Raw genomic sequence first — 10,295 nt, 5'->3', positions numbered from 1 at the left:
ATTCATTACATCATTTCACATCACATACCTACATACAATTTTCGTTCTGCATCATATACATTACATCATTTCATAACATATACATGTATACAATGCTCTCATTCATTCCAGACGCATAATTCACTCATTACATCATTTCACAGCATACGCATGCATACAACATTTGCATCTCATGCATCATGACATGGCATGAAGCTAACTTTATTTTTCAGGTCAATTATCCTCCTGACATAGTCAAAACAAAGGTCCATTCAGACGGACATCCTTATCAATTACATTCAGGATTCAACTACATCTTTCAGATACACTCCATGACAACATTCATTCTGACATCCTCCTAACGATGGCATCTATAAGCCCATCCCAGACATTTATTGCAAATACAGCATATACAAATACTATCAGATATAGCCTAGCGTACGGTTCATCCTGATTCATCTCAACATATGACTCCTTCAACTCAGATACGATCTAGCGTACGATCCATTCTGACCTTCAACAACTCAGATACGATCTAGCGTACGATCCATTCTGACCTTCAACAACTCAGATACGATCTAGCGTACGATCCATTCTGACCTTCAACAACTCAGATACGATCTAGCGTACGATCCATTCTGACCTTCAACCACTCAAAGACAGTCTAATGTACGACCAAGTTAGACCTTCAAGTCAGATTCTGCAAATACAGTCTAATGTACGACCAAGTTAGACCTTCAAGTCAGATTCTGCAAATACAGTCTAATGTACGACCAAGTTAGACCTTCAAGTCAGATTCTACAAATACAGTCTAATGTACGACCAAGTTAGACCTTCAAGTCAGATTCTGCAAATACAGTCTAATGTACGACCAAGTTAGACCTTCCAGTCATCAAATACAGTCTAATGTACGACCAAGTGAGACCTTCCAGTCATCAAATACAGTCTAATGTACGACCAAGTTAGACCAGATTCTGCTCAGTGACAGTCTAATGTACGACCAAGTTAGACCGTCAAGTCCTCGGATTCTGCCCAGATACAGTCTAATGTACGACCAAGTTAGACCAGATTCTGCTCAGTGACAGTCTAATGTACGACCAAGTTAGACCGTCAAGTCCTCGGATCCTGCCCAGATACAGTCTAATGTGCGACCAAGTTAGACCAGATTCTGCTCAGTGACGGTTTAATGTACGACCCAGTTAGACCTTCATCTGCTCAGATGCTACCTAGTGTACGATATACTTCTGAAGTGTAGTCTAGCATATGACTACCCCCTTTTATCATCAGATTCAGCCTAATGGACGACTCATTCTGCTCAGATACGGTCTAATGTACGACCCAATTAGACCTTCGTCTCCTCAGATGCTACCTAGTGTACGGTACATTTCTGAAGTGTAGTCTAGTGTACGACTACCCCCCTTTAAACATCAGATTCAGCCTAATAGACGGCTCATTCTGCTCAGATACGGTCTAATGTACGACCCAATTAGACCTTCGTCTCCTCAGATGCTACCTAGTGTACGGTACATTTCTGAAGTGTAGTCTAGTGTACGACTACCCCCTTTTTTATCATCAGATTCAGCCTAATGGACGGCTCATTCTGCTCAGATACGGTCTAATGTACGACCCAATTTGACCTTCGATGCTACCTAGTGTACGGTACATTTCTGAAGTGTAGTCTAGTGTACGACTACCCCCTTTTTATCATCAGATTCAGCCTAATAGACGGCTCAGTCTGCTCAGATACGGTCTAATGTACAACCCAATTAGACCTTCGTCTCCTCAGATGCTACCTAGTGTACGGTACATTTCTGAAGTGTAGTCTAGTGTACGACTACCCCCTTTTATCATCAGATTCAGCCTAATGGACGGCTCATTCTGCTCAGATACGGTCTAATGTACGACCCAATTAGACCTTCGTCTCCTCAGATGCTACCTAGTGTATGGTACATTTCTGAAGTGTAGTCTAGTGTACGACTACCCCCTTTTATCATCAGATTCAGCCTAATGGACGGCTCATTCTGCTCAGATACGGTCTAATGTACGACCCAATTAGACCTTCGTCTCCTCAGATGCTACCTAGTGTACGGTACATTTCTGAAGTGTAGTCTAGTGTACGACTACCCCCTTTTATCATCAGATTCAGCCTAATGGACGGCTCATTCTGCTCAGATACGGTCTAATGTACGACCCAATTAGACCTTCGTCTCCTCAGATGCTACCTAGTGTAAGGTACATTTCTGAAGTGTAGTCTAGTGTACGACTACCCCCTTTCATCATCAGACACAACCTAACGTACGGCCCTCTCTTCAACTCAGATACGATATAGCGCATGATCCATTCTGATCCTTTATCCCCAGCAGCATATGACACACTCCGACTCCCCAGCGAAGTCAACAGCCTAATGGATGACTCATTATTCGGTCTAACGTACGACCCAGTGTGGCGCCCATGTCTTCAAATTGGCCTAATGTACGGCGCAATCTGAAGCTTTCATCATCAAATTTCCTGGATGGCATCTTTAAGCCCATCTTCGTCAAGACTAATTGACAAGTGCAAATTTTTGGGGGCATTCTAGTGTTCAATAATCTTCCACCTCCAGACCACGAATGGCATGCACGCCATCCTAACTCTCTCGGTTCAAGAATATTGAACAGGGACAGCTGTCATACCCCAAAATTTGCCCATTAATATTTCAAGACATTTTTCAGGGGCATTCCGACTCATTTTATGGCACTGATCTTAAAGGGACAAAGGCCCAGCTCACGAATGGCCCAATCCAGAAAATGGCCCAAACTGGCCTGTTCGCTACACGCTCGCCTAGCGAAGCAAACGTTCGCTACCAGCTCGCCTAGCGAGGCTGACAGACAACAAAAAATTTCGGGCTTCGTTCTGAGCCCATTAGGTCATGAAAAAGGGCATTATAAATACCAGCACTTCAGTAATGAAAGGGAGGAGGAAAAACAGAGGGAGACAGACGAAAACCCTGGCACAAAAACCCTGGAGGCTACTTTAGAAACCCTGAAGGCCGCTCCTCCGCTCCGAAGCTACCACCGCCCAACTCAATCCGGCTCGCCAATTCAAGGTTGCAATTCCATTGCAAACAGGTTTGCATTACTATTATCGCTTTATTTTCTTAATTTGCATGTGATACCGCTTTATGTTCTTAATTTGCATGTGATATTATAATTGAATTCATAAACATATTTGAGGTTTTGCATGTGAATTTAAGTGTGCCTGAATATTGTGAATGCTGAACCGTATAATTATGTGTTGGATGCCATAAGCCATGCCGCAGGTTGAAGTCATACTGTTCTGAAATTCAAAACCCGCAGCCGCTCGCTAGCACATCGCTAAGCGAGCATGTAGCGAGTATTCGCTAGGCCCTCGCTAGGCGAGGCAGAGGCGAACGGGACAGTCGCTAATATTTTGTTTGTTATGTCCTATGCGTATCTGATTTATTCTATGTTAATTATGCACTGTTTTGCCTGACATTCATGCTGCTGTATTTTCTTTTGCGGTGTAATCTTCGATTACACCCCGATTTGGTATTCTAACCCGTTTGCTGAATTTTGCCAAGGTTCACATGTCCCAGGAAAAGATTGCCGTTAGGTCTTCCACTTTATTTGTGGGATACCCTTGTGGAGACTCACCCTAAATTACTTAATTAATTTTAATGTGTTAATTTTAATGTATTAATTTTAATGTATTAATTTTAATGTATTGATTTTAATATGGAGGCTCGTCCTAATTACCTAATTGACTTTAAAATATTGCCTTTAAATAAGTGATCTTGGACCTCTCTTTGCTGCCCTACGGTATTACGGTATAACGGTCATGTCCCGCGAATGTAGGGATACACTTAGCAAAGACCCTTCGATTAAATCATCATAAAATAAATCATGGTCCCTCGGATGTTGCCTTCGAAAATACGATTTTGTCCCTCGATGACCCTTCGGTGTAGCCTACGGTTAAATGATGATCGTCCCTTCGAATGCTAAGGTATCCTTACAACTGTTGCCTTCAATGACCTATCGATGACCCTACGGTGACCCTTAAACATCCAAAGGGTAAGATTACTTACTTCTCAATAGTAAGGACAATTTTACCCTCATAAGGATAGGAAATGCCCATAACGACCTCAGGAAGGTATAACTCTCAATTACTGGATCATAACCTAAAACATTTTCCACCCCTCACACTTTACACTTTACAAATCCTAGAAAATCACCACTTGGTATACATTCATACTAGAATCATTACCGAGTTATATTTTTCTAAACCATTTTCAAAATCAAATGAGATAAATACTTTGTATACATTCATACGAGAATCATTACAAAGTTAAACTCTCTTTCAAACATTTTTTAAGCAATTCACCGACACTTTTCAGACAAAAATATAAGTGATCCAGTAATTAAGAGCCCATGGATAACCATGGATACAAAGGGTGCTAACACCTTCCCTTTGTATAATGTACCTCCCGAACCCAAAATCTATTGAGGTCTTTCCTGTTCTTTTCCACCTTTCCTTATTGGATAAAAGAAAAGTCGGTGGCGACTCTTGCTATCCGCGACATTGCGATAAAAAGCAAAACACCCCAAGTCAGTTCACCGTATGACAGAGTTGTGTAAAGGGTATACTTTCAAGTATATGGTATTTTAAGTATATGATTCAAGAATATTTGATGATGGGTATCAAGAATGGTGATCAAAGAAAGGTTTTTTTGTTGAGGATATCTTAACATTTTTATCCTCGGTGATCACTTAACCCCATACTAGGTTGAGTGGATATGTTTGTGATAAACTTACCCATCTCACTGTTTAAACCAACTCTCGCATCCAAATATACATAGAGAAGGACACACCATAATGTGTTGGAGATTTCGAGCATCTTTAGAGGAGCTTGATCCGTTGGTTAGATGGAGACATTAGAGACGATGAAAATATCAGAAGAATTGAAAGGCTTGTTATGATGTTCAACAATAATTGAGAACATTGTGTCTGGGAGTCAGTTAAAAGTGACAATGATTATCATGTTATGATTGAATAACTCAGATGATATTATCCTAATGGTTGCAATCTTCTATACATGTTGTTGTGTTTAGTCATTTTATTTGTTTTTCGTGTTGTTGTTTTAACTGTTGTAACCGAAAGTTGTAATAATTATGAAATGAACATTGTTTTTAATATGAAATTAAATAGTTACATAAAATAAATTATATATCAAAAGCATATCAAAAATGGATTCAATAATTATGTTGTGGAGCTTGCTCCAACATTGGGATAATTTTTACGATTGTGTTCGGGCTGATGATATGTACTACATAATCTTACCATTTTATTCGCCGTATCCATTTCAGTTTAAATACACGTGTTGTTAAGGAAACCCTTTTTATTTCTTCACATATTTTTGTTGTGCCAAACTATTTCCCCTTGATATGTAGGCCAATAACCCTCCTTTTCTACCACCAGAAAGCTATTGTTATACACATTGCATACATTTATGACTTTGTAAATGGTGGATAGTAGGTTGGAAGGGTCCTAGTGAGCATGTGAACATGCTGTTATGACATGGGTGCAAGGCATACGAAAAGTTTGAAACTTTCTGCAATTGCACCAAACTCTATCTAGTTAGACCCGATAGTATCCCATTGGAGTCTCCTCATTATGGTCCATTGTCTTCTCTACACTGAACCAACCTCTACGGCGGTCAAACATTGTAACCACATGTGTGTTAGATTTGGAAGTTTCCTCCTTAAATGATTTCATACAACTTTAAATGAACAACTTCCTCGATTGTAACACTAAACTCCATTTTGAACCTTTGGTCTCGAACAATGACCCTAAAAATAGGTTGCTCTCAACAACGCGGTTATCAATAGGTTTATGATGCCTTTGAAGACATAGCTCATTGATTCCATAAAATCTCTTGTCATGTGGACCCATCTTGACCATTGTCAAATGCCCTGGTCCACTTCTCCACTGGATTATTATTGATATACCTTAACGCATATGCATTTGTCAAACTGGTCTCTTCGTGGTAGTGTTGGAACGATGGTTCTGTTAATGCATACCATGCGTTCATAACTTTTTTTTGAAGCGTCTTGTCTTTGATCTCCTGCACAAAGTTATGAGTGATGTGTCTAATGCAGTAAACATGCTTAAAAAGAGGATCTTGCCAGCCGTTATCAAGGTTATTGTATGCACTCTCAATAGATGGATGTCTGTCTGAAATCAAACATAGGTTAGGTGAGCAACGTGTAATCGGAGATTCTTGAGAAAGAAACTCCATCCACCAACAGTCTCCCCTTCAACCAGTGTGAAGACAATTGGAAAATTTTTGTTGTTTCCATCTCGTGCGAGCTCCATGATTAGAGTTCCTTTATATTTCCCGTACAACCATGTTCCATCAATATGAATAATAGGTTTGAATAACACAAAACCTTTTATGCATGGTTCATACGCCCATAAGAGTCGATGGAATATTATATTTCCACTAACACATGTTTTGTATGATGTCAATGTCGACAGTGTCTCCAAAGTTGCAACAAATCTCAGAGCATAATACTTAAGTGCCACCAAATATTGTGGAATTTCTTTGTACGCATCCTCCTAATTTATGTATACTCGTTCAACAACCTTAGTCCTTGCTATGCATGCCTTCATGTATGAGGGAGTATAATTATATCGTGTAATGATATGAGAGATATTATACTCATCTTCGATGACATATCCTTGCTAATGATATGCAATATTTCATCGCATATTATCCGATCACTTAGTTTATGATGGTCCTGCATCGAATTTGTGATAATGTAAGTGTAAGGTTGATCCACATAACCTATCTCCCAAGAATCATTCCTTTTTCGGTAAGATGCTACCAGTCAGAACATACAGATCACATTATGATATAAAATGACATACCTCGTACCATTAGTGCGATCGACAGTATAATCAGGTAAGATTTCCATGTGACACTTTTTTATAGCTCTCACACAATCTTATTTTGTGTGAAACATGCCTCCCACTTTTAAAGCTCCATCTGTCTACATATACAAATTGTAAAAGATATACAAGGATGGTTCATCTTCCCCTAAGTTCAACTTTGTCATGTGCTCAGGCAGATAATACACATGGCTCCAAGGTAATGGCTATTGTTTATGGTCTATAGACTCATCATTCACCATATGATCAACCAATATCTCATCTTTTTCTTCTTCGTTGTCAACAACATCGAATTTGGCTTGTTCTTCATCACTCGTTTCGCAAAAAACTTGTGACGGATCAATGATCTGAGACAACTAAGCTTGTTGTAGTAAAATATACAACTTAATATCTTTGAACCCTGGATCTTCATGAGTTCGAAACATATTTTGAACATTTTAATTATCTCGAACCTTTAGCTAACAATTTTTGACTTAGTTATTGGCAAAATAATTGGATTTTTGTAAATGATTTGTGACACTATACCAGACTACAACTTCACCTCCATTGCCTGTCTCTTTCAAATGCGAGAAATTTGATCTTTTATTTACTGTAAACCATGTAATATCAGTATTGCAAAATTAAAACCGGACATTTCACAGTCAAATGTCTCACAATTGATATGAGCATTGATAACGTATTATGGTGAAAGAGTCATTTTATGAAAATTTTGGTTTGCTAGTAATGTATTTTGGTGTGCTTGTAGTGTATTTTGGTTTGATAGCAATGTCACTTGGTTCAGATAAGGAGACAGTGCTCTAAAATAGCTGAAAAAAACATGGTCCAAAAGAACTCACGCGTCACTATGTATGACACATACCCTAAAGCCTATATATAGGCGCCATTACCTATGGCATGTCACATATAGTTCTGTCCCCGTGCATGTTGCATGCATGACATGCAGACTGCTTATCCTCCCTAGCCTGCAAAGCTGCCATGCTGATAAAGCTAGTATGAACCTGGGTTTGCCACCTTGACTAGCGCATATAAAGAAAAATATGATCATGCACCCTATACATTGGCGCATGAGTGTTGCCTTGCACGTAGAACCATTAACACATGAATATGTCAACTCTCTATAAATACCATATTAACTCAACACATTTTCATCATCAACAAACACACTATTTGTAATCCTTTTTATCATCGACAAACACACATAAGCATTCAAAAATATGGTTTTATTGACCATGGATGATACACATAGAGGAACCATCAACAATATTGTGGAGTTTGTAAGTTAATATTTTGCAATAATATATTTTTCTTCGTTCCATTTCTAAATTTTTGTAAAACAATATTCTTATATACGTTTTAATTTTCTTTAATTGTTTTTTGTTAGGATCCAAAGATATTGTTGTCATGTACATGAATATGTTCCACATGATGAGTTGATAGAACCGTATTAACGACATGCCAGTTTTGGTAATCTACTAAACATAGTCTTCTACTCTGTTGATTACAAATTTATCCTCACATTGGTAGAAAGATGGAGACCTGAGACACACACATTTCATCTTCCTATCGGTGAATGTACCGTCACACTAGAGGACGTGTACATGTTGTTGGGTCTACCTGTCAAAGGTAAGGTTGTTGATGGTCGAGTTAGCCAAGACAACGCAATATGCGAGCAATTTTTGGGTGTCGATTTGTTTGAAGATACGGCAAGGGGGCAAGATATTAATCTAAATACCTTAAAAACATTATAAAAATATGATATTAACCGAAAATTCGACCGAGAATGAAAGAATAATTAAAACTCGGTGTTATATTATGATACTATTTGATAACGGTTTATTTCTTAAAACTACTAGTAATACTGTAAATATTATGTATTTACCATATAAATAAACTATGAACTATAGTTGGGGTCAGGGCCAGCCCAATCATTTCGGAGGCCCCGTTCTAATTTTAAAAATGAACCTGAATTTTAAAAAAAATAATTATAATAATTAAAATATATATATATATCAAAAATACAATTATGTATTAATTAAAAATAAATTTAATTATAATTATTTTGAGTTTTTATCAATCTTGATTTTTGTATGTATTGAGTTTCTATCATAATATTTTTTTCAAATATTGAATTTTTTTAATAATATTTTATTTATTTTTATTAATATTTATGAAAAAAAATGAAAATTTCAAAATTTGGGGCCTTTTAAAATTTGGGGTCCTGTGTTGATGCACTTGCACAGGGTCGGCCCTGGTTGGGGTTCAACCATTTTGTCCCATATTTATAGTTCTTTGTATAAAAACGCAAATAAAGGCACTTGTTTGTTTTATTGTTGCGCTTATTTGCTCCAAGCATGAGATTGGTCGAGAATGTCGTCACTATCATCCGTTGTAACATCCCCAAATTCTTATTAACACATTATTTAAAAATATTACCTTAATAGTATGTGACCATTTTTTCTTGTGTATTTTAAAAAAAAATAATCATTCATAATAATTTCTAAAAATTATAATTTAATAAAATTTATTAAAGTAAACTATCTGAGTCATTCCAAATCTGCATCACTAAAATTTTAATACTAAAATAATCTTTCTTACAAAATTACAAATTCAATTAAAAATCTGATCTCATTCCCACGAGCACACACAACATCCGATCACGTCATATCACGATCAGTTCATATCTTCAATTTGTCTGTATCTAATATATTATTTGTAAGAGGTCAATCTTTCATCTTCCATATCAAATCAAACAAAACATATAGTACGATATTAAAAAATAAATCATACAAACATAACAATTTAAGCGAAATCAAATGCACAAAATCCTTATTTTACAATTATATTTATGTGTGAGTATGCATGTTCCTAAATATAAATGATCCGGATATAAACCGTCACACAGGCAACCCGACATAAAGGCAATCCGCCACAAAAACAATCCACTACAAAGACAAAAGATGCATATGCCATGAAATGCAAATACTTTTCACAAATTCCACAAGAGATTAATTACTATACACTGTCAGTGTAAAAAGTTTTACACCGTCGGTTCATCACCATCACCCGTTTGTATTACTTTATAGATTTTTAAAATAAAAGTCAAACTTTTTTTAATATCAAACGTCTATAATTAACTGATGGTGTAAAACCCTTTTACATTGACAGCGTATTTCAATTAATCTCATTCTACAAACTATCATTAAAGTAAATCATTTTAAAATTTATTTCACAATCATCCATCTCCAAATATAATCGACAAGGACAATTCCTTTGATTCACATCACAACCACACATAATAATAAAAATCACCACCAACGAAATTTTCACCCACATCAAATCATCATACCTAAAAACACATTATATAAAACT

Source organism: Lathyrus oleraceus, chromosome 1 (genome assembly GCF_024323335.1).
Source record: "Lathyrus oleraceus cultivar Zhongwan6 chromosome 1, CAAS_Psat_ZW6_1.0, whole genome shotgun sequence".
Classification (NCBI taxonomy): domain Eukaryota; kingdom Viridiplantae; phylum Streptophyta; class Magnoliopsida; order Fabales; family Fabaceae; genus Lathyrus; species Lathyrus oleraceus.
Note: the sequence above shows the minus strand (reverse complement) of the source record.